This window comes from Phacochoerus africanus, chromosome 4, assembly GCF_016906955.1.
Source record: "Phacochoerus africanus isolate WHEZ1 chromosome 4, ROS_Pafr_v1, whole genome shotgun sequence".
Taxonomy (NCBI): domain Eukaryota; kingdom Metazoa; phylum Chordata; class Mammalia; order Artiodactyla; family Suidae; genus Phacochoerus; species Phacochoerus africanus.
In genome coordinates this window covers 104,937,368-104,961,858 of record NC_062547.1, presented here as the reverse complement: position 1 = coordinate 104,961,858, position 24,491 = coordinate 104,937,368, and the positions used below count along the sequence as shown (strand labels likewise).

The 24,491-nt window shown below is 36.7% G+C and overlaps 1 long non-coding RNA gene across 1 annotated transcript in view; it reads right to left on the bottom strand.

Annotated features, from left to right (window-relative positions):
* The window catches only part of LOC125124344 (uncharacterized), a 135,994-nt gene that overhangs the window by 69,928 nt on the left and 41,575 nt on the right, over positions 1-24,491 (bottom strand). The window contains exon 2 of the long non-coding RNA XR_007134275.1: positions 2,962-3,020. This is a non-coding gene — a long non-coding RNA (uncharacterized LOC125124344). The remainder of the gene's footprint in view (positions 1-2,961; positions 3,021-24,491) is intronic.

The window sequence follows — 24,491 nt, the reverse complement described above, 5'->3', positions numbered from 1 at the left end:
GTAAATTTCTATTGTTTAAGGCACTCTGTCATCTGTGGTATTTTGTTATGGTACCCCAAGCAGACTAATACACCAGGAAACTTGTATGAAAAGTGAGAAAATGTGAAATTTAGCCACAAGAGTGGCTGTGGCACATGATCAGTGTGGTAATTAAGATCTCAGGAACATCATTACTCAGGACAACTTTCCTATTCTAGTTTTGTCGCCTCACCAGACTTCAGTAATGGATTCAACTTAATGAGGCTGATGTAAAGATCAAGTGTTAAGCAGGCCTTAAGTGCTCAGTTAGTATAATGGCTATTATTGTTGTTATTATTATTATTATTATTATTACTTGGAATATGCAAAATGGTTTCAACTTCATACAATGTAATTAAGCAAACTTCTACTTAGGATCTTTTATAAGCTAAAACCACAAATGCTATACTCATAAAAGACTTGTTAGTCTGATTAAATAATGCAAACAAAAACTAACTTTTCTTTTTCTTTTGGAATTGTATTGGTAGTATAAACAGTTCATTTTTATAATATTCTTTTTTAACAGTGTGCTAAAATAATTTTTTAGTGTAGGTTGTACAGTGTGTTAGATACTTAATAATATCTTCCTTATCCTGAAGAATAATTACTTGTTCTGATAACAGGATATATGCAAACTCACTGAAAATAACTCCTCAAGAGTGGAAGCTGAAGTCACACAGCATGTTTGTAAATGCTGAAGCATGTGGAGAAGGCTGCTCTCCCTTCCAATCAGAGTCATTGGGACAGTGACACTGAATTAAAGAGCAATGGGATTAGAACAAGGAAGGAAATCTTACTCTAGCTAGGATGACAATGCGCCAACCCTATTGCAAAAGACAAACCTGCAAAGGTTCAGAATGTGCTACATAAAAGTCTATTCAGGGACCATTCTAAACTTCTGAAGAAATGGGTCTAGCAAAACTTCTGAAGTTCCATCTACCCAGAAATTTGATTTTTTATTCAAAACCTGGCAAAAACTTGCTGTTGGTATAACAAAAAAGTACAAAAGCTAGTGAAAGAGAAAGAAAAGAAAGCCCATCTTTTCCATTCTCCCAATCACAAAATTTGCAGTTGGTAGTTAATTGAACACTACAAAGAACAGCTTTTGAAAATGGTCAATGGCAAGATTTACGGTTTATGCTTTCTTTGGACTCGTGGAAAGCTTTCCACAAAGTTTTATTGAGAATGCCCTTCCTAAGAAACAAATTAAGTAAGGAAGGACCAGACAAAAAACTGCCATCCATGAGACTGGGAAATACTGCAGTGAATGGCATTCTTTAAGTGTAGGTCTGGGCATAGCCTGAAAACAAATGAATTTACTTAGTCTCTTCCCCTCTGAAAACATGTACTTTGATTAGTGTCTGGGGCTGCTGTAAAAGGACTCAGTTTGTGCTGCTTCTCTTCCTCTGAGCTTCATAAGAGGCAAGAAACATTGGTCAGTATTTCTCACAAACTGCGTATATCGCCTTCAATTATCACAACCACATTTGACACCAAATAATTTAGAGGATAAACTGACGTAGCCTCCCAGCATTTCAAGGTGCTTTTAAAACTACTTAATGTAGATCTAGATACCACAATGATTGATAAAGTATTATCAGCATCACCATAGGAACCAGAAGTGTTTTACATGGTCCTAAAAGGATTTCACACATTTTCAAAAGACAAGCCCCACTGATACCACCTGCTGTTAAGAGGTTTTTGGTTCTTTGGTGTCTGTTATCTCTAGTAGTCCTTGATCTTCATATTTTAAGATTTGTTTCACTAGTGAGAGGAAGCAAAGTCCTTTTCTATTGTTCAGTGTTTCCACCGTTTATCTCATCCTTACGAATGCCAGTTGAGGTAAATGCCTATTTCATTTGGTTACTGGTATGGCTCCTGTTCATGACCCTTTAAATACTAACAGGCCAGCTAAAACACTGCATTGGGCCAGGGACACTTAGGGATAAATTGGGCACCACTGGGCAGGCTGGAACTGGAAGCCAGAATCCTACTGTAAGCACAAATACATTTATAAACATAAATGCTAAATTCTGAGCAGTTGAGACTTGCACAATATTTGAAAAAGCTTTTCCTCTGACCTTGAGGGGGGAAAGCCAAGGGCCTATATTTCCTGCAGGCTGTGAGTTAGGATTCTGAAAGGTATGTTTGTTTCACCCCTATACTTTTCACAACCAAATGTGCAGGGCCAGCTAAACTCTCCATGAATTCAGAGAATCTTGTTACAAAAGGCAAATATTTTTCTTAGGGTGAGTAAATAAACATAACAAATCTGAGAAAATATCAGTTCATAATTCTTTTGGTGCTAAATTCCATGTGTGCTAAAATTCTTTCTTGTGTTTGGGTAGAGAGGTTAACATTTTTGTTCAGGCTGTGTGTGTGTGTGAGAGAGAGAGAGAGAGAATTAAGGCAATAAAATTCACTCAAGTGAGGTTTGATGAGGCTAACTTAATTAGTCTACAGACATTCTGCAGTCTGCTGTAGGCTTTCTTGACTCTAACGCTGCTCATCAGCCTCATTTGGTGAATAATGTGGGCAAATATACCCCTGATGTGAGAAGTGACTCTGAGGTCAGAATTATTCAGACTATTTTGTGCAGTGACACCAGTCTCTCTCTTTGTTTTCCCCAATCTTTTGTTTTGAAAAATTCCAAGCCTGTGGAAATGTTGGGGAAAAAAAATTAGCACAATGAACACCCACACACCCTCATCTAAACTCACAAATTGTTAATACTTTATAACATCGTGTGCTCTTTATCAATCTTCTGTGTAAGGATGGATATACATGTGTATATATATATACATACACATATATGTATATATATACACATGTATGTATGTCGGTGTATGTGACTATGTGTGTTTTTATGGAAAAGCTCATTTTTGTACTTACATGAGGGGATGAATAAATGAAGAGTTAAGAGAAGAGAGTACATTCCCTTACCTGCTTGCACTTAGGATTTCTGCAGAGTCACTTTCCATCCATTTCTTACCAGGCAACAACTGCGCAAAAATACATGGATTCATCAGATAAAAGGGTAATTTTATTAATATCACTTTATTCAAAATTTTCAAATTTATATCATTTGCTTATTATTAATTCAATTTATGAGGTACATGAGCCTGTTTTAATGAACATAATTACTTGAAATTGGGGTTCTTACTTGGTATTTTCAATCATATGTTTTAACACCCAACTTGTAGTTGAATTTTTTTGGCTGTTCAATAAGAAAAAAAAATGTTAACTTAGATAAGTAATTGTGAAAGGTAGTAGCTTGTTGTGAAATATCAAGATGCTTTTAAATTTCTCTGAAAGCTTTAAAGATATAAAAATGACATTTTAAATTTTGAGTTCCATGGGGAGTTCCCTCATGGCGCAATGGAAATGAATCCAATTAGGAACCATGAGGTTGCGGGTTCCATCCCTGACCTTGCTCAGTGGGTTAAGGATCCAGCCTTGCTGTGAGCTGTGGTGTAAGTCACAGACGAGACTCAGATCTGGTGTTGCTGTGGCTCTGGTACAGGCTGGCAGCAACAGCTCCGATTAGACCCCTAGCCTGGGAACCTCCATATACCGCTGGTGTGGCCCTAAAAAGGACAAAAGACTAAATAAATAAATAAATTTCGAGTTCCATGGGATAACAATATTTCAAAAATAGCCTGTATTCCTTATCAATAAATGCAAGTCAGATTAGATGTAATCTAAACTTAAAATGATGGTGAGAACTGATTATAATATAGTGTTATCAGTATGTTACGGATTTACTTCTTGTTGCAAAAGTGACATAAACAGATATACCTAAGCCTTGCTTGGCATGTAATTTAACTTAGCCCACATTCACTGTCATAAATATGTATAGCATTTGCTTGAATGGACAGTTATAGGCCTGATTTTGAACAAGTACAGAAATAAAGTCTTGTTCAGTATCAGTGCCATATTCAAATGTTTATGATAAGGATAAAGGAAAGTGCCACATAAAAGTACTGCATAAGCAGCCTGAAAGGCACTGTTTTAAATGGTATGATGACCCACAGGCCTCTGTCCCTTCTATGGACTCCTCTTTCTATGCCCCCTTGTTCTAAGGGTGCTGGTAGCCTGGCTGCTCTCCCACTCTCTGGGCATGCATCTCTCTTCACTTTGGCCATGCCTCTGGCTCCCTCCTCACCTCCTTCAAGTCTTTATTGAACTGCTATCTTTGCATCTTCTTTATCTATTCATCTATCATAATGATAATACTAATATAGTATTATATTGGGAAAGTAATATAGTATTACAATGGTAATATAATGGAATGTTACTCAGCCAACAAGAAGAACAAAATCTTGCCATCTGTGATGACATGGATGGCCTGGAGGTATCATGCCAAGTGAAATAAGTCAGACAGAGAAAGACGAACACTGTATAATTTCATTTACATGTGGAATCTAAAAAATAGACAAAGGAACAAACCTAACAAAATGGAAATAGTCATATATATATAGAGAATAAACAGCTGTTGCCAGAGGGGAAGGGGGGTGGGAGAATGAGAAAAAGAGGTGAGGGATTTTAAGAAGAACAAAATTCCAGTTACAAAATAAATGAATCAAGAGTATGAAATGGGAGTTCCCGTCGTGGCGCAGTGCTTAACGAATCCGACTAGGAACCATGAGGTTGCGGGTTCGGTCCCTGTCCTTGCTCAGTGGGTTAACGATCCGGCATTGCCGTGAGCTGTGGTGTAGGTGGCAGACGCGGCTCGGATCCTGCGTTGCTGTGGCTCTGGTGTAGGCCGGTGGCTACAGCTCTGATTGGACCCCTAGCCTGGGAACCTCTATATGCCGCGGGAGCGGTCCAAAGAAATAGCAAAAAAAGACAAAAAAAAAGAGTATGAAATGTACAGTGATTGGAACAGAGTCAGTAATAATGTAACATTTTTGAATGGTGATAGACTTATTGTGGTAATCATTTAAAAATATATGGAAATACAGAATCACTATGATGTGCACCAGGAACTAACACAGTGTTATAGGCCAAGTATACTTCAAAAACAAATAAAACACACTCATAGAAAAAGAGATCAGATTTGTGGTTTCTATGTTGGGTCTGGGGAAGGGGGTTGGATGAAGACTGCTAAAAGGTACAAACTTTTAAGTTATAAGATCAATAAATATTAGGGATGTAATGTAAAAGAAAAATATAATTAACACTGCTATCTGTTACATATGAAAGTTGTTAAGAAAGTCAGTCCTCAGAGTTCTCATCAAGGAAAAGTAATTCTTTCTCTTTTTTTTCTATTTTCTAATCTATATATTCACTAAAATTATTGTGGTAATCTTTTCATGATGTATATAAGTCAAATCATTGTGCTATACACCTTAAACTTATAGTGCTGTATGTTAGTATGTCTCAATAAAGTTGAAAGGAAATAATAGACTATTTAAGGTTGACTTAGGCACACTCTTTCAAATGTTTGGGATTAGGAATGAGACAAGAATTCTTGTACTCACCAACTTCTATTAACAACATGGACTATAAAATTAAAAAAAATAAAATGACATTTGTAGATAGCATCAGAAAGTATCACACACTTAGAAAATTCTTAAGAAAGAAAACTACAAAAATGTTATCAAGATAATTATATAATATTTAAATAAATGGAAGGGATATACACGTTCATTGATGGAGAGATTCAACATTTTAAAGATCTCAACACCCCTCTCCCCCAAATTATCTATAAAATCAATGCATTTCCAATCAAAGGCTTAGAAATTTTACTTTTTGAAAATTAAAAAGCTGATTTTAAATTTTTTATGGAGATGCAGAGGTCCAAAAATTTCCAAGACAATCTTTAGGAAGAACAAAGTTGAGGGATATTCTCTAGTGTGTATCAATGCTTCATATGAAGTTAGGACAATTAAGATACTGGTATTGTCCCAAGTATATACTAAAAACCCAATGGAAATGAATAGAAAACCCAGAAAAAGACCCATATAAGGATGCTATGTGACACAGGTGTCACTGAAGAAAGAACAATCCTCTTTTATTTTTTTTCCTTTTTATAGCTGCACCTGCAGCAAATGAAAGTTCCCAGGCTAGGGGTCCAATTGGAGCCGCAGCTGCAGGCCTATGCCACAGCTATGGAAACACCAGATCCAAGCTATATCTGTGAACTATGCTACAACTTGTGGCAAAACTGGATACTTAACCCACTGAGTGAGGCCAGGGATTGAATCTGCATCCTCACATAGACAATGTTGGGTTCTTCAACCTCTGAGCCACAGTGGGAACAGAAAAAAATCCCTTTAATAAAGGGTGCCGGGTGAATCCAATTAATGAGGCTTGGGAGTCAGTGGAAGACCTGACTATCTCAACCTCCTGACCCTTACTTGCCTCACAAGGCAATTCCAGGTGGACTGAGCTAAAAATGTAAAAGGCAAAAAAAAAAAAAAGGAAAAGAAAGAAAGAAAGAAAAGAAAAAAAGACATCTGCAAGATAACATACAAAAGTATATTTATAACCTTAGGATAATCAAAGACTTCTTAAATATGATGTAGAAATAACTACCCATAAAGAAAAAGATAAAATATATCAAGACCAGAAACATCTATCAGAATGTTCCCTTGATAGACTGAAGAAGCAAGCTATTGCCTATTTTTAAAAACTCAAGATATGTAGTTTTTATTCCAAAAATACCTATTTTGTTTATATTTTTAGGCGAAATCTTCCCTTATATTTATTGGCAAATGTTAATTCAACTAATTTTTTTTTTAAAAGCTGTTTTCTCTTGGATTTTTATTCTTCTATTTGCATAGTTTCTTCCTTTCACTTGTTTTCTTCAAATCTTTGATTATCACTTGTGAGTTCATTTCACATTGTTACTTAAACTTCTTGTGTTCTCGTTTGTGAATGAATGTTCTGATTAGAGCACCTTTCCTCCAGTCATAGTGAAGGGAATTTAGTTTGTGCCACTGGCGTGGGGTGCAAGTGCTGTGTCTTTTCAGTTTGTGGGTTCCTCCTGCTCTTGGTAAATACTACCAGCCTGAAGCATTCCTCCACCTCTGCAACCTCCTTTTCCTGCATTCATTGCTTTAGTTTAGAAGTAAATGCTGCTTTGCCCTCTCTGCTGTTTTTCATCATAAGCAGGAATGGAAGGGAGTGCAGACTTGCTGTGTTGCTATATGTGTCTTCCCTAGTTCCCCTTGTGATCACCGCCAAGCCCTATCCACTCTTTGGATCTATTTCCTCAAAGTTTAGAGCATCCCTCAAACTTCATAGAATTCTTCTTTCTATATTTCAGACTAAGATTTCTCCTCTAATCTTTACGGCTGACTTCAAGGGCAGGTGACTTGTACGGTCCTACAAAGCTCAGGACTCCAAAGGGCACTGCACGTGGCTTCATGTTCTCTTGTTGCCATCTTGAAATTCTTAGTTATTTGTGAACAAGTGTGCTGGATTTTCATTTTGCATTGGGCCCTTCAAATTGTGTATCTGTGCCTGTGGGTCTGATACCTCTCCGATATAGTCTTGATTCCTTAATAGCTTTCAAATTTTCTCAAACATTTTCTTCTGTCATGGTAATTCTTTCCTATATTTGATAAAATGACACTTTAAAAAAATCATACTTTTAATTTTTATTTTGTGTGCTTTACAATTTAAGTGTATAATTCAATGATTTTTTTTTTAGTTCAGTTATGCAGCCATCATTTAGAACAATGGAGGAATGTTCTAGCAATGTCTGAAATCTGTCCAGAAATGTCCAAAAAGATTTCATGTGATTATTTGAAGTCACTCCCTGCTCCCATCACCAGTACCAGCACTTTTCATTTTTTAAAAATATGAATTCTTAGGACATGTTTGTGCATAGGGAGGAGATTCTAAATTCCTCTTAAAGGAAGTTGGAGAAGACCCTTAGAATGATAATCTTCAAAAGAGGAGTGTGTGAAACCACCACTCTGAGAAGTCTGTGACCTTCCTCCTCCTTTTCTTTCCAGTAAATAATTTGTGAGAAGTTATTTTTGTGTGAATTCAAGTCTGATGACAAGAGAATAAATAAGATTTATTTAGAATTAGGCACTTCTACTTAAACAAAACCTGTTTCTCTTTGTTTTCTTTTAGATTTTCAACAACAAATTTTGAAAATGATATATCATACTGCTTAAAGCCGTAAGCTGGTTCATTGCTAAACTCAATGAACTGTAATTATAGCTATACTATTCTAAGCAGATTTCTTATAATTATTCTTCTTTTGATTTTAATTTTATAAAATAGTTATCTTTTCTGATTATAAAACTCCTAAATGGTTATATTTATAGAATTATACACTGCAGAATGATATTTAGAATATGGGGTGTCACATTTCCTCCTAATAATGTTCTTTGCATATATGTGTGTATCTAGTGGGTGTTTTTTGGTACAACATGCGATCATGACTCATGCAATTTTCTGCTTGGTGTATCATATATGTGATCATTAATACGTACTCATAAATATTCTTCAAAAACATTATTTGTGAGAGTTACAGCTGATTTTGGACAAAAGAAGAACCTGGAAGCAGGGCTCAAAAACCAGAATGACTATGAGACTGATTCATATCTATTTATGATACAGATCTTTCTAGATGACTGTGTAGCAGGAAGACTCAAGATGATAGAAATTCTTCTCCAGGTCACCCCATTAAAGAACTCTAATAATGAAGCAGTCTAGAGAAAACATTCTTTTAAAGAATCTACTTAGGCAGATTAAAATAGCACCAATTCCTTAAATGTGATTCCTTTCTACACATTTCCCACATTTTTTTTTTGTATGATTTCATTTATTTGAAATGTCCAGAATGGATAAGTCTACAGAGACAGAAAGTAAATTTGCGGTTTTTTTTGGGCCTGGGGGAGCAGGGAATTGGTAATGGCTGCTAATGGGTACAGAGTTTCCTTTGGGGGTGATGAAATTGTTCTAGAATAAGAATGAGATGATTAACCATTGTGAATATACTTAATTATATATTATATTTAAAGAGTAGAACATCTTTAAAAGGTGAATTTTCCGATATGGGAATCATACGTATTTCTTAATATATATACACTATAGTATTTGTTTGTATGTTTCTGCTCGCAAGATCTATACACCTAGTGCAATTCCTAACACATAATAGGTGTTCAGTGAAAGCTTACTGGTGAGAGAATGAGGCAGAAATAAGAGCAAAGTATAGTTTTTGTTCTTGACCACGTTTTTGTTCTTGACCACTATTTAGATCACTGAGTAAGCCCACTTAATCTCCCTCAAATGAAGAAAACATATAGGTATCTAATTTAATTAGAAAAGTACTTTAAAGTCATTAAAATCACTTGGTAAGGTACCTGGCACATAATAAATACTGGGTAATTATTAGGTATTATTATTAATAAAAATAATCTGCCTCCAAAGAGTTGGAAGTCTGAGAACCAAGAGGTGGAGGCCAGGAGCAAGTTGCAATTACAAATGGGTACCAGTTGTGGTGCCAGCACTCAGGGATGGGGACAAGCCTCTCCAGTCTAGTTTGTCCAATTGGGAACTTGCATAAAGTGCCCCTCAGGCCACCCTTCTTCTCATCTACAGATATATTATTGAAAATTGCAGCTCAGCCCTGTCAGTCTAAATTACATTAGGAGGATTAGGAGATGCTCTGCAAGGAGAAAACAGGATTTGGCAATTTGATTTCAGGAAAACTTGAAAGGTCAGAGATGGAAGGCCAAGGTGAAAAAAATAGAGCTTTGAGCTTCTGCGGTGAGAACAACAATCAGAGCAAGAATGACAGTTATGAAAGTTTAGGAGTAATGTCTTCAGTAAGAATCATCAACTATGACAGAATTTTGTCTTTTTGAGGAGGTGGGAGATATACTGAATTGTCTAAAAGGAATGCTGCTTGTTAATTTTGCTGCTCTCATATGATTTCTAGTTAAAATTGTATTTTTGGCTCAATGAAACCATTTTCCTTTTTTAGTAAAGCTAAAAAGTTATTTTGATTGACTCTTAATGTGTCTCATTATTTTAGTCAATTTTTTTTCAAAGCTGCTTTTAAAACCAGTGCTAAAACTTTCATGCTTTAAATAAAATCTATTGCTTTCTTGTAAACAATTGGCAATTATGTAAGAAGTTAATGAAATAAATACACTTTCGTGAGACTTTCTAGAATACATTTTTACACATAGTCACTATTAGTTATGTCATATTTTGTTGGTTGTTTGCAGATAAAAGGTTGGTTTTGTTTTGTTTTGTTTTAAACCTAGTATTATAGTTATAATTGTAGACATATGAGCTGGAAGTATAGCCGTGCACTCTTGATTATTAAGTGGTTACTCTTAAGGGTTTGGTGTCTGACCATAGCTGAGTACTCCGTGTTTCTGAGTTGCGATTTCCTATAAAATCTAGAAAAATAAAAATAAAAGTATCTTATTTTTAGGGTTGTTGTGAGGATCAAATGGGAAAATGAATTTCAGTCTTAAGCATGAGATTTGGTGCATAGTAAAATGCTCAACATTTTTTTTTTTTTTTTTGCTTTTTAGTGCTGTACCCATGGCATATGGAGGTTCCCACGCTAGGGGTCAAATAGGAACTACAGCTGCTGGCTTACATCACAGCCACAGTAATGTGGGATCCGAGCCACGTCTGCGACCTACACCACTGAGGGTCCTTAACTCACTGAGCGAGGCCAGGGATTGAACCCACTTCCTTATGGATCCTAGTTGGGTTCGTTAACCACCGAGCCACGAAGGTAACTCCCAACAAATTGTTTTTTTTAAAAAAACATTTTATTTAAGTGTGTGAATGTAAGAGTCCAACAGCATTGTTTTCTTGACAGATTATGTTTATATGACTGTGCTGGAACATTGTAAACATCTGTGCCTTAGTTACCACTTGCCTGATTTATTTAACCATGTGGATTTTGTCAACTATTTTCATCTAATCACACAGAGGCAATACCATCTACCCTGCACAGATGGTTTCTTCAACCATCAGCAATGCCTGGGTGGGGCATTCCCAGAGACTGGGCATGTTAAAAGTTAGAGGCAAAGAAATTTGAGCTTTTGAGTGTTGAGTCTCCTACAGTACTTCTAAACTCCTATGTGGTTCAGCTCTGACTATGGAAAAGTTGATCTTTCTAAATACATATTTTTTTAGAGAGTCAGAACCATCAGGGATGTCTGACTCATTAGGAAATGTTCTCAGTCTGACAGGAAGAAAATAAAGTAGGTATGCTACGTAGAGAGAGTTAAAAAACACAATTTAATACTTCAATGTCCATCTTTATTAATAAAATATTGAGTACATGTAGATATGAGAGCAGAATTTTTTGAAATAGGCTTTCTACAAAAATGTTACACACCCATTGTAGACAAATCATAAAATATAGAGAACAAGAAAAAAAATTTCCCACAATTCTTTCACCCAAGATAACTACTCTTGACATTTTGATTATGTCCTGTCACTGAGAGACAAGAAGGCAACAGAGCTACATATTTTGCTGTCTGTATGTGAACTTAGTAACAATCATGCAGTGACCAAGCACTGATAAGATTTAAAAGAAGTGATATGGGAGTTCCCATCGTGGCTCAGAGGAAATGAATCTGATTCGTATCCATGAAGATGCAGGGTCGATTCCTGGCCTCACTCAGTGGGTTAAGGATCTGGTATTGCTGTGGCTGTGGTGTAGGCCAGCAGCTACAGCTCCTATTTGACCCCTGGCCTGGGACCCTCCATATGCCATGGGTGTAGCCCTAAAAATACAAAAAAAAAAAAAAAAGAACTGCCATGGTTGGTCACTGATCAGGTTATGTACCTGTTGTTTATGTAGTGATTTATTGACTGAAAAGCTAGCAGCAATATTTGTACTTTATGCATTTACTCACAGTTAGTATACTTGCTAATAGAAGTGTGAACCAGGTTGCCTAGGACTAATGTTGTTTAACTAACCCATGATAATTCAAAAGTGCATACTGGAACTTGGTAAAGAAAGGATTATCTGTATGTATTTACATATAATGAGTGAAGGGGATGACTTCCCAATTTGGTCCTGATAGGCTGTGAACGGTAGTACTGCTCCCCATCCCGGTCTACCTGGGTGGCAGGCTGGGGGCAGGGGGAAGCAGCATTGGTCTATGGAACCTGAAGAATATGGTGCACTTAGTTCTCTGACTATGCCCCCCCCTCACCCCCATAAAAGAGGAATCATGCTGGTCAGGTGACTCACTGCAATGAGTATTTGCAGGTGACTCACCGCAGATTGTATCTGCTTCTGCTCCTCTTATGCCACAGTACAGCTGAGGTCACTGAGGATTTCAGTCTAACCTGGGGATCTGATAGTTTCCTTCCATTTCCCCCAGGAAACTTCCCTCCTCATACCTCCACCCTCACCTTATGGACAGTGACAAAAAGAGGCTCATGTCCTGTAGGGACAAGTCTCTGTGGCAGTTTCAGAGGAATAAATATTTGTCGAGGTCAGATCAATGGCATTAAACACAGAAGTACAAGGAACCAAGAAAGTTGAGGAATTTATAGCCCAGTCTGTAAATGAAGAGGATTGATGGTAGCTGAAGACAAAAGGAGGATTCATTGGAAAGAGGGTGGAATGGCCTCAGGAAATAGAAGTTCTGGAACTTGGGGAGATTCCACACAGGACTTTAATAAATTTTCTCAACTATCTTTGCACCACAGTGTCTGTCACATAATAAGGTGGTAAAAATATTTGTTAAATGAAGCAAAAAGTATTGTTGGGATTCTACCACAAAACAAGTGTTTTTTAAACTTTCCAATGGCTGCCACTGCACCAAAAATAAAATCTGAAGGGCCTCCAATAGCTCACAAGGCCTAGGTAATCTGATCTCTAATAAATTCTTTAATTCCATCTATTACTCCTCATTCTTCACAACTCTCCCCTACCCTCTGTTATTCTTTAGCTACATTGGCGTTTTTTTTTTTTTTCTGTTTCATAAATTTGCCAAACTCACTGTGGTCTTAGGATCCTTGCTTTTCCTGTGACCTCTGGGAAATTTAACCTGTACATCTTTACATGGAAAACTCTTAGCACAATGTCTAACATATGCAGTCAGTAAGTGTTATTATTTGTGATGCTGTTCTTAGTGATTTCTTCCGTCCTTAGAATGTCCAATTAATTTTGTATTTCCTCTTTAACTTTAGCCTGTTTTTGAGGTGAATTATCCATGACAACAAACCTCTCAATTGAGAAAAAGATGAAAGGTATGTCTGCATCAGTTAGGTAAAACTATGCTGTGGTAACAAACAGTCCTTCAAATCTGAACAACTTAAAACAACAAAGGTATATTTTTGCTGAGGCTACACAGACAGGTTTAAGGGTTTGCCATGTCAGAAGAAGATAAGAATAAAGAGTAGAGCATTGTTGATTTAATTTTTATCCCAAATATGTCACAAATAATTGCTCAGATTTTTATTGACCATAAGTCAAGATCTGCTACCTCCTATATGCATTCCTGTCTTTATAATAAGTCTTCATGGCAGGGACTACATTTTAAAATTGTGGTTTCCAAAATAACTTCAAGTATTCAGATTCCTAGGTTGACAAATTTCTGATTTAGTTGGTCTGGGATATAAAATGGCTATCAATTTATCTGCAGTACTTCTAGTAACTCAGTTGGATGTGATTTTGAGAGACACAGCTCTAATCACACCAACAACGGTTGACTGATGATGAGTGTTTAATAAATATTTTTTCATTGACTGCACTAGGGTTTCCTTATGAATAAAGATTTAAATGACTAAGTCAGTAATCTGAATGAAAAGAATTTACATATGTTAACTTGCATTAGGAGGAAGAGAAAGGTCCTGAGTTTTTTCCCATTCACCCTAAACTAACTTCTAACTTCTGAGAGGAGGAGGCTGGGACTTCCTACCTTTCTTTCACTTTGTCCAGGTCACTAGGTTGAACCATCTCAGCCATGTCATATTTCTCACTCAGGAAGAAGGCCCAAATCAAAAAATATTTTTAAAAGAGTGGATACATTCTTGATACATTCCATTTGAAATGGATTATGAGAAGGCAAATCCAATCTCTTATAATCAAAAGCTACTTTGTGTGAACCAAGCCCACGTTTCTTTGAGAATGACAGATGACAGCTCTCTTTTTATGTTGTATTAAAAATCTAATGGCAAATAACTTTAAAACCCCAGCTAAGTGGCAACTAAACTCATTGTCACTTATCTCTGCAGTATTTTCACACTCAGATCACAGAACAACAATACTAGGAGAAAAGATCATAATGGTATCATAAAATAAGAATCATAAATGTATGCTTTATAAGTGAAGTTAATGTTCCATTATGATAGATTACCTATCCTCTTGAAAATCTCAACCATTTGAAAACCATATCTACTACATTTTCAATATTTAGGCTTTTCTCTGAAAGGCAGCTTCAGGATGGAGGTCTCCATGGGTATGTATTCCCAAGCATTATGTTTTGGTTCATAAAATCTGAAGGGTTCTAAAGTATTAAAATGTTCATACAAAGCATACAGAGAAAAACACAACAAAAACCAGTGCTTAAAATATCCATTAGTCATTTTAAAAATTAATTTGTAGGAGATTCTATTTTCATAATTGCTGTGAGGTCCTGCTATAATAGTATCACTATTTCCTTCTCCTCTAGGCAAGTTATTCATGTTAGGCTACTTTTATAGGCTATGTATGGAGCACTCACATCTTGGGAGTATGGGCTAATGAGAATATGCATTTAATTACTCTCTTGCTAAAAATATTGGTTATTTCTTCAGGATCTGTATTCTGACTATCTAAGTGAATCTAAGTGAATCTTGGCTGGGATGGGAATAGGTGATTTTGCTGTTGCCTGAATGTGGATCAAGTTTAGCTGATACTGGAGTTCCCATGGTGGCTAGGTGCAAATGAATCTGACTAGCATGTATGAGGATGCAGGTTCGATCCCTGGCCTCGCTCAGTGGGTTAAGGATCCAGTGTTACCGTGAGCTGTGGTATGGGTCACAGACGTGGTTCGAATCTGGCTGTGGTGTAGGCCAGAGGCTATGATTTGACCCCTAGCCTGGATACCTCTATATGTCCTCTGAAAAGGACAAAAAAAAAAAAAAAGTTTAGCTGATACTGCTCTAGTAGATGGTAACAAACTAAAAGGGATGAAAAATGCAAGAAAATTGCATGTACTCGAAGACTTCTTTACCGCATGAACATTTATGTATTTCCTGGATCACATCTGAGAAGGCAATGTGCACAGTGGAGTCATCGTCTTTTTTCTTGTAGATTGCTCTGTAGTATTCTTATAATAAAATGGCTTTGTGTATTTAGAATATACCATGGACAGTAGTCATAACAATAATTTCATGACTATTATTATTCATGGTATATTCTAAATACATAAAGATTCTTTGCAAAGTGCTTGTTAATAGGCCTCACTATATTAACATGAAGAACAGAGTGGGATTAATATTGGAAGACAGAGGTTCTAAGCATCTATGTTGCCTGGGATGTTTAGTATAACATTTAAAAAAAAATTTTTTTTCCTTAAATTCAGATGTAGAACTGAAATAATTGTATCCTTCAGCTCACAGCTCATTATAATTACTGGTTCTGGGAAAGCTTTCCTCTCTCTCTCTCTCTCTCTCTCTCTTTTTTTTTTTTTGCCACACCTGCGGGATATGGAAGTTCTCTGGTCTAGGGATTGAACCCACGCCACTGTACTAACCAAAGCCATAGCAGGGACAATGCCAAATCCTTAAACAATGGAGACACTAGAAAACTCCTCTCTTTCTTTGTCCTGTTTTGTCTTTATTTTCCATGCCTATTTCCTTCTTTCCTCCAGAAAAACCCCATCAGTGTAATGTGTTTGTCACCTTTGTATGTGTTCTTGTGAAATGTGTACTGTTTTGTGCACTTGCATTTTTAATTTTTTTAAGTTGGGTTAGGTAAGAAATTTCAGTGGATTTTTCCTTGTTTCACTCAGTGTCTATGCTGCTGTGTATTTCAACTATTTCAGGATGCTCATTACTATATTGTTTATTAAGATCTGTGTAGTATTTATACTCACTTTTTAAAAATATAATTTTGGTTGTGTTTCCTGATATTTGCTACTTATTGGTTTGGTGACTCTCCATCTAATAATCAAACAATAATCATCTTTAAAATAATCAAATATATTTTGTAAATGAAAATCCTAACATACCAGGGTAAGGGCAAATAGAAACCTTTAATAATATTTTCCAGTGAAATTCTGAAACTGCATGGGAATATCACAGCAGGAATACCAGAGCAGGGATAGGACTTCCCTTATAAAACGAAGGCATAATATGCATGAAATATCCCAAACAGCTCTTTCAGTCTCACCCATGCTTTAATTCTAAAGTTTAGCATAACTGATATTATAAAGCTACACTTCAGAATGCTCATTTTCATTGAAATGCAGAAGCTTCTTGTGAGGATGTAGGATCAGGATGCTTGAAGAAATATATAAATTTTAAATAACATAAAGCCACAGGGTCCTAGAGTCAGACCTGCTTTTTAGTGGCTTGCTCAGTCACTGTGCATAGTCAATAAATGAATTTACCTTTTTTTCTCTTCATAGATCTTGGACAATAACGTAGAGTATCTTGAGTCTTTTAAGGAAAGGCGATTATTACTATTAAGTAGAATCATTTCCTATTCTCTCTTTAAGATCTTTGAGACCTAATGAGGAATGTTAACCAGCCTGATGAGGATTCGCTTTTGAGAACAGCCAGGCTGTACCTCCATCCTCTGGAACCATGCCAGGAGGTTGTGAGCCTAATCTGTGCAGAAATCAGTCCTTTTTGTTTGTCACTGAAGCCTGAACACACTCCAGGAATTAGGAACTAATTAATGTCAACACATTGCAAATGAAGAAAGAAGGAAAATTGCTTGGACTCATTTCTGAGGAAATCTTCAGCAATTCTCTTTAGTTAAAGTTAATGGGTACCCTAGGGCAGCACTGAACCAAATCATAAAATACTGCTCATGTAGATGAGTGACCTGGAGGTGACCCGTGTGAGCCTCTTGATCAGTATTTGTTTTTATATCATGTCTGATTCATTAGGATGCCACTTAAAACATAGGATTATCTATCTGGTGGCATCAGATAGGCTAAGAATCCAAACTGTGGCTTCATTAACAATAAGTTCAAGAGTGCCTACAAAAAAACCTAGGAAATAGGGAGTTCCTATTGTGGCTCAGCAGGTTAAGAATCCAACATTGTCTCTGTGAGGATGGAGGTTCCATCTCTGGCTTCGCTCAGTAGGTTAAGGATCTAGTGTGGCTGCAAGCTTCAGCATGGTCCTGCAGCTGTAGCTCAGATTGAACTCCTGGTCCAGGAACTTCCATAGGCCGAAAGTGTGGCTGTAAAAAAAAAAAAAAAAAATCTAGGAAATAACTTACAAAATGGCATTTTCTTGATTTTCATTTGTTGCTGCTTTATGGACTTTGATGAATGGCTTTTTCAAGAATGGAACAAATATATCATTATACGGATCTTAGAAAGCCTTCCTCTTTTAATAAGAAATAGATTCTAATATGTCTTTATGTCTATAAAATTAGGAACTGGATGCTAAAATCCAAATAATCACTTTGGATAATCACGTACTAGTATATCTTCTTTGATCTACAGTTATGAGAGTAAACCCAAGTATGTGAAATACAAATCAGGGGTGAGTCTGCAATTAGGAATGGGAGAGTCATTCGGCAAAAAAAGCAGTTGGGGCTGCAGTAAACCAAAAAGAGGGAATTTATGTTTATTATTCTTTAGTCTTTGTTCTTATATTTTTCTCCATTAAGGATGCTGTGGATGTGTACTTTATTAGACTTCACCTGAATGAGAATGTCTGGGCTTGGACAGTAAGGTCTGTTTGATCAGACCTTCAGCTCTTTAGAGAAGACTCCATGCTTTCTAATTCCTCTATTTCAAATGCTCAGCACAGCACCTGCCACACAGGATGCATCAAGATTATTGAATAAATGAGGACTATAGAATAAGGTAGACATACCTATAATGTGAGGCTAAATTTTGACCTGTATTTTGGTGCATGGACATTAAAGTTAAAAAAAATCTAGATTCTGGTCCCCACAACCATATGGCCCTAAGTAAGTATTCCTTTTAGATCTTAATTTCCTCATCTATAAATTGGGATTAATAACAGATTACTAGAGAAGAGGAGAGAGGGCTCTAGTGAAGACTTTTTTGACCACATCAAGCCCAAAGATGCTGCTAAAATTTAAAAAAATAATTAAGTTCTAAGAAATTTGGCTCTTAGTTAAATACTGCCTTGATTGTTCAATAACAGAGTTTTCTCTAAATCTTAATATGCTACCTAGAATAAGGGGATTCAAGAGCATGCTCTTTTCCTCTTTGTCTTCCCAAGAATCTATCGCAGATTACATGTAAGCCTTGGTCTGTGTGTTTTCTACAAACTATGCTATTTGGGGGGTGGATATGAAAGAACACTCAAGTAAAAAGTCATGACAAATATGGTTTATTAAGAAACTTCCTATCCCTATTCATATACTAGCATTCCTGCAAATAATTTGTGTAATTTTCCTTATATTTTGGTAAAGTCTGGAAAGATGAGAGCTGGAAGGGAGGTGAGAGCAAAAAAATTGGGGCCTCATTCTGGGAGGGGACCAGGCAGACTAGGACTGGACAGGGAAGTCAACTGAGGGGATTAATCGTTTCTAACAATGATAGTATTAGAGAAAGAGCCTTTTTTTTTTTTAATAAAAGTGGGAAGGTGGGAAGACAAGATGCACTTTGAAATATTTAAAAGCCCAAAGAAATAGATGTTTTGGTCCTTTTAAAATTTAAGAGAACAAAAAAAATTTAATAGAATGATACAACAAACTTATCAAATGTCTTACAGATTCCCCTTACACATGTAAGATGTATATTAAACCCATTAGAATTCCTTCTTACAACAGGGAAGAAAAATCGGACCTAAAGGAAATAAATACATAAAAGCAAGAGGCCTTGTCCTGATCACTGATGAGCGAAAGCTCTCAAATGAATACCATTAACTTGACTCTCTACACCTGGGTTTCGCCAGAAACCAATCCCTACCTCCACCAAAACAAGGAAACAAATACAAGGCATGATGTGCAGGGTTCTGATGTGATCGTCCTTCATTTCATATACTGGGGAATGATGCTTCAGGCTATGGAGTGCCTAGGATTCCCAGGTGCAGGTGTGGGTGCGTATGTGCTTTCCTGTGACTAAATTGTCCTGAAGAGGAATGAAGCCTGAGAAAACTGCTAGCATTTGACTGACTTGGCTTTCTTGAGTTAGAATATTCACTGACCAAACTTAGCCTTTTCTTTCAAATAGGAGATCTTAACTTTCTCATTTTTGTGTGTGTGTGTTATGTGTGTGTGTCTGCGTGAACACACCAATTCAAGACACACAGACTGTAAGTGTTAAATGACTACTGCAGCAAACAACAACAACATCATGCACCCTATTAAAATGCAATTAGATAAACAGTTGCTACAAGCTTGAAAACCCTCCTCCTTTACCATGGTGAATAGGTTGGAATCTCTCCACAGTTAATAAAAAGGGAAGGATGTGGAAACTTGGGAGAAATATAAGATAAAGGGAAATAAAATACCAATTTCCAGAAAGAAATGTATAAGGATACTGATATGTGTTCAACCTGAAATATGAATCACTGATTTTTTTTTTTTTTGCTTTTTAGGGCTGCACTCATGGCATATGGAGGTTCCCAGGATAGGGGTCAAATAGGAGCTGTAGCTGCTGGCCTACAGCACAACCACAGTGATGCAGGATCCAAACTGACTCAGTGATCTATGCCACAGCTCATGGCAATGCTCGATCCTTCACCCACTCAGCAAAGCCAGAGATTGAAACTGCACACTCATGGATGCTAGTCAGTCCACTGAGCCATGATGGGAACTCATAAATCACTGATTTAAAGATCAGAAGATTTAGGTTTTATAAACTACCTGTCTCAGTGACTCTACTCCAAAGACATAGGGCAAATACTATATGAGAAGGTAGTTATAAAAATATCTCAAATGTTGTACTATATTATATATGTTTATACTTTTGGCCACTTAGCTATCTATTATTTTACTTCAGATTTGATAGGTTTAAGGTAACTCCACAAATAAACCTAGAGGCACAAATGTTCTGGTGAATGCATACACTTAGCCTTTCTGCACCCTTATACAACCAAGTTTCTTTCCCTATCTGTCCACTTAACTCAGAGTTTCAAAAAGTTTAAAAGAAGAAACATTAACTCAAAAGTTATGCCCAAGGCTGTGATCCATCCTAGCCGAGGAGCAAAACAAGGCTGGGCCTGATCTGTGCATTTTTGGGCACCAGGTAACAGCTGCTTGTCATCTGCCTTCGCTGGAGTGTTTTCTTATTGATTGCATGCCTATTTTTGACTTTCCTCCTAAAAGAGACAGAGAGGAGAAAGGAAGTTAAGGAGGGAGGGTGGAAGGGAGAAGGAAAGAAACAAGAGATGGGAAGAAAAGAGAAGGGAAGAGAAGAGAACAGAACAGAACAGGAGAAAGGGGGCTATTAAGACTACAGCCACCGCACATCACTTACAGACACTTGGACATGAGGGATGGAAAAGGCTCAACTACCACCAAAGCCAAAACTCACCTGCCTTCTTCACTTCTGTGTGTTGACAACCACATGCCAGCTGAACATTGGCTAGTTTTGCCAAATTACCTACTTTGGGCTTCATTTTGCTGGCTTAGGTAGCTTGAAGAAAGAAGTCTCCCTCATATGCTGCATCAGTATAGACAATGAGAAATGACCCTTGTAGCAACAATAAAACCTTTACCAATCCAAGGAGATTTTTTTTTTGAATGCATAAGGGCAAGATATGAAGGCTGAGAGTAAAACCGTATGGATATGGAGGAAGTAAGTGCATTCTTAAACTGTCATTTCAACAGTTTGTTCCCATTCAATGCAGGAATAACAGGCTAAGCTTAGATGTTGTTTTCATCATTTTTGTTGTTTATAGTTATAACATAAGACTAGATACAACCATTCAATGTATCAAAGGCATTTTTTAAAGTAAAATATGAGCATGAAAGTTTCTACAAACAGTTCCACTTAAAGGAATACTGTGCTGATAACAACATTGGTATAGATTAGGCTTTCTGAAAGACAATATGATAATGGCTATCAAAAACCTTAAAAACGTGCTTGCCCCCCCCCCCCCCAAGAGTCTATTTCTTGCACAAATTTTACAAAGGTACAACTTTCCAAGACTGAACTAGGAAGAAATAGATCAATCACAAGGACTGAAATTGAATCAGTAATTTTTATTTTTTGGCCAGCCTGTGACATATGGACCTCCTGGGCCAGGGATCAGATCAGAGCCAAGCTGCAAACTAAGCTGCCTCTGTGGCAACACTGGATCCTTAACCCACTATGCTGGGCTGGGGACTCATGTCCCAGAACTCCCAAGATGTCACCAATCCCATTGCTCCACAGTGGGAGCTCCTGAATCAGTGATTTAAAAACTTCCAAAGAACAAAAATCCAGGACCAGATGGCTTCACAGGTGAATTCTATCAAACTTTTAGAGAAGAATTAACACCTATCATTCTAAAACTATTTCAAAAAATTGCAGCCGGGGAGTTCCTGTTGTGGCGTAGCAGAAACAAATCTGACTAGTATCCATGACTAGTATCCACTAGTATTACGGATTTGATCCTTGGCCTTACTTAGTGGGTTGGGGATCCAGCATTGCTGTGAGCTACAGCATAGGCTGCAGACTTGGCTTGGATCCCGGGTTGTTGTGGCTGTGGTGTAGGCCGGCAGCTACAGCTCTGATATGACCCCTAGCCTGGGAGCTTCCATATGTCACAGATGCAGCCCTAAAAACAAAACAAAACAAAACAAATGCAGAGGAAAACTTTCTCAAGCTCATTCTGTGAGGCCACTATCAACCTGACACCAAGACCAGACAAAGACACCACAATAAGAGAAAATTACATGACAATATAATTGAAAAAAGATGCAAAAATCAACAAAATATCAGCAAACTGAGTCCAACAATACATTAAAAGGATCAAACACATGATCAAATGGAATTTATCCCATGGATGCAAGGATTCTTCAATGTCCACAAATCAATGTGATAATACCACATTAACACACCAAAGAATAAAAAAGTGTATGGTAATCTCAATAGACGCAGAAAAAGTTTTGGACAAAATTCCACACCTATTTATGATAAAAACTCTCTAGAGAATGGGCATTGATGGAACCTACCTCAAAATAATAAAGACCAGGTATGACAAACCCATAGCTAACATCCTATTCAGTGGTAAAAAGTTAAAAGCATTTCCTCTAAATCAGGAATGAGACAAGGATGCCCACTCTTGCCACTTCTATTCAACATAGTATTGGAAGTCCTAGCCACAGCAATCAGAGAAGAAAAAGAAATAAAAGGAACCCAAATTTGAAAAGAAGAAGTAAACCTGTCACTGTTTGCAGATGATGTTATATTACGTATAGAAAATTCTAAAGATGCTACCGGAAAACTATTAGAGCTCATGAATGAATTCAGTAAAGTTGTAGAATACAGAATTCATACACAAAAACTCTTGCATTCCTGTACACTAACACTGAAAGATCAGAAATATAAATTAAGGAAAAATCCCATTTACCATTGCATCGAAGACAGTAAAATACCGAGGAATAGACCTATCTAAGGAGCAAAAGAGCCGCACTCTTAAAAGTAGAAGACACTGATGGAGGAAATTGAATAAGACAAAAACGGATGGAAAGATATAACATGCTATGAGATATAACAAGTGTGGAGTTTTCTTAAAAAACGTAATATAGAACTACATTATGATCCAGCAATACAACTCCTGGGCATAGATCCAGAGAAACCATAATGTTCAATGCAATACTGTTTACAATAGCCAAGACATGGAAGTTACTAAATGATCACCAACAGAGGAGTGTATAAAAGATGTCATGTATATATACATGTGTGGTGAGTGTCTTTGTGTACATGTGTTTATACATATATATGTATATAAAAATAGAATATTACTCAGACATAAAAAAGAATGAAATAATGCCATATGCAACATCAATAGACCTAGAGATTATCATACTAAGTGAAGTAAGCCAAAGAAAAATATCATGTGAGATACTCATATGTGGAATCTAAAAAGTATGATACTAGAGAACTTATTCATAAAACAGAAAACAACTCAATGATTTTGAAATAAAACTTGTTACTAAAGGGGAAACATTGGGGGAGAGATATATTAGGAGGTTGGGGTTAATATAAACACACTATTACATATAAAATAGATAAGTAACAAGGACCTGCCACAAAGCACAGGGAAATCTACTCAATACTCTAATAACCTATATGGAAAAAGCATCAGGAAAAGAATGGACTTATGTATACATATAAATGAATCACGTTTTTGTATACCTGAAAGTTACAGAACATTGTAAGTCAATAAAGTTTTTTTTTAAAGTCTATTTCCAAAAATTATTCTAAAAAAGTTAAATGTGGTACACTGTAGCCTTACTTATAATACCAAATATTTTGAAAGTCCAAAAATAGGAGAGTAGTTGAGCAAATGATTTTATATTCACACAACAAACTAGGTAGCCTTAAACAATCATGATTAAAATATTTATTGGGCCGAAACATTGGTGAAAATATTGACAGCTGAGAGAAGTGGCCTATAAACTGTTTGAATAGCATGCCTATTTGGTAAAACAGAAATGTAGAAGCATCTGTAAGGGTAGGAAGGATATTCCTCAAAATGTAAAACATTTTTCTTTTCTTTTTTTTTTTTTTTGTCTTTTTGCTATTTCTTGGGCCGCTCCCATGGCATATGGAGGTTCCCAGGCTAGGGGTCGAATCAGAGCTGTAGCCACTGGCCTACGCCAGAGCCACAGCAACGCGGGATCTGAGCCGCGTCTGCAACCTACACGACAATGCCGGATCGTTAACCCACTGAGCAAGGGCAGGGACTGAACCCACAACCTCATGGTTTCTAGTCGGATTCATTAACCACTGCGCCACGACGGGAACTCCCATTTTTCTTTTCATGTTTTGTATTTTCCAAATTTTTTCTTTGAATCCTTTCTCATGTGCTTAGATATAATGCCATGACTATAAATTCCATTATCCCATAAAAATACTCATTAATATTCAAAGTTCTTTCTCTCTGAGGCCAATGATTGTGGAGGTTGTCTTCCATGTGATACACTAGCAGTACTAGGATAGATGAATTCAATGGAAAAATCTTCACAACTATGTCAAAGTTACACCATTTGAGGATTCTAAGTATAAAAAAGATGAATTAGAATATACCACAATCCTAATGAAGAAAGGTTTTCCCTAGGTTTACCATCTTGTCCATCACTCATAACCAGACTCTCACACTATAATATAAACGGTAACAAAATATGAGTTCATAAAATGAAAGGCACTATTATATTGCTG